The 1089-nt window shown below is 39.9% G+C and overlaps 1 protein-coding gene across 3 annotated transcripts in view; it reads left to right on the forward strand.

Moving 5' to 3' along the window:
• The window catches only part of LOC121854669 (glutamate receptor ionotropic, kainate 2-like), a 68855-nt gene extending 68004 nt beyond the window's left edge, over positions 1-851 (forward strand). For all 3 annotated transcript variants that reach the window (XM_042349361.1, XM_042349362.1, XM_042349363.1), the window contains one exon: positions 1-851. This exon is cut by the window's left edge and continues 700 nt beyond it. The gene's annotated coding sequence lies outside the window, so the exon portion shown is untranslated.
• The last annotated feature ends 238 nt before the right edge of the window (positions 852-1089 follow it).

Below are 1089 nucleotides of genomic sequence, written 5' to 3' on the forward strand. Positions count from 1 at the left end.
CACACACACACACACACACACACACACACACACACACACACACACATACATAGGTCTCCCCAAAACAGTACGCCGTGCTAACTTTGACCACCTGACCTGATTACCATCAATAGTTGGCTTGTACAGGACCCAGACCCAGAGTGAGGGGGAGAGAGAGAGATGAAGGAAAACATAAAAGTGAAGAAAAAAAGAAAAAAAAACAAACGTGATAATTTTAAGTAGAAGAAAAAACAAGAAAAGTGAAGATAGTGTTAGATTTTTTATTACGTTAAGTGAAGGGAAAAAGGTTACTTATAAAACGGCCATTAAACACTTACACTTACAAAATTAAACTATGTAGGAATTTAATTAACTTAGAGAAACAGGTGAGGTCAATTGAGTTGAATTAGTTAAAAGAGGAAGTAAGGTGGGGAGAGTAATAAGCAGAAAGAAGGTGAGGCAGGGGGGATGAGATAGAAAGTGAAGTAGAGAGAAACAGTAAAGAAAGTGAGAGAGAGAGAGTGAGAGAAAGAGAGAAGTGAGAAGATGTTGAAAAAGTAAAAAGAAAATGAAGAACAAGAAGAGAAAGAGGATGTAGTAGAGACATAAAAAGTAAAAACAAGAAAAAACGTAACAAAGTGAAAGTGAAAAAAGAAAGAGACGTAACCAAGACAACGTGAAAACAAAAAGAGAAAGCGAGAGGGTGAAAGGGAAGAGATGTCAGAGTGAAAAGGAAAGAGAGTAAAAGATACGACCAAGAGAGAAAAAGTGAAAAAGGAAAGAGATGTCACAAAGAGAAAGGAAGAGGAGAAAGTGTGGTCGTCTGGAGTAAGGAGGGGAAGGAAGAGGAATTGAGAAGAGAAGAAAGAGGAGTCAGGACCAGAGAGGAATAGGGGGAGGGGGGAACCAGAGAAGAGGAACAGGGAGGAAAAGGAAGAGAAATAGAGACGAGGAGTAAAATCAGAGAGAAGAAAGAGGAGGAGAAAGACGAATAGAGAAGTGGAGCAGAATCAGAAAAAGTAGAGGAGCACTGAACGGGAAGAGTAAAATTAGAAAGAAGGAAGAGGGAGAGGAAGGGAAGGAGGAAGAAGGAAGAGGAGGAGGAGGAAG

Source organism: Homarus americanus, unplaced genomic scaffold (genome assembly GCF_018991925.1).
Source record: "Homarus americanus isolate GMGI-L3 unplaced genomic scaffold, GMGI_Hamer_2.0 scaffold8280, whole genome shotgun sequence".
NCBI classification, from domain to species: Eukaryota; Metazoa; Arthropoda; class Malacostraca; order Decapoda; family Nephropidae; genus Homarus; species Homarus americanus.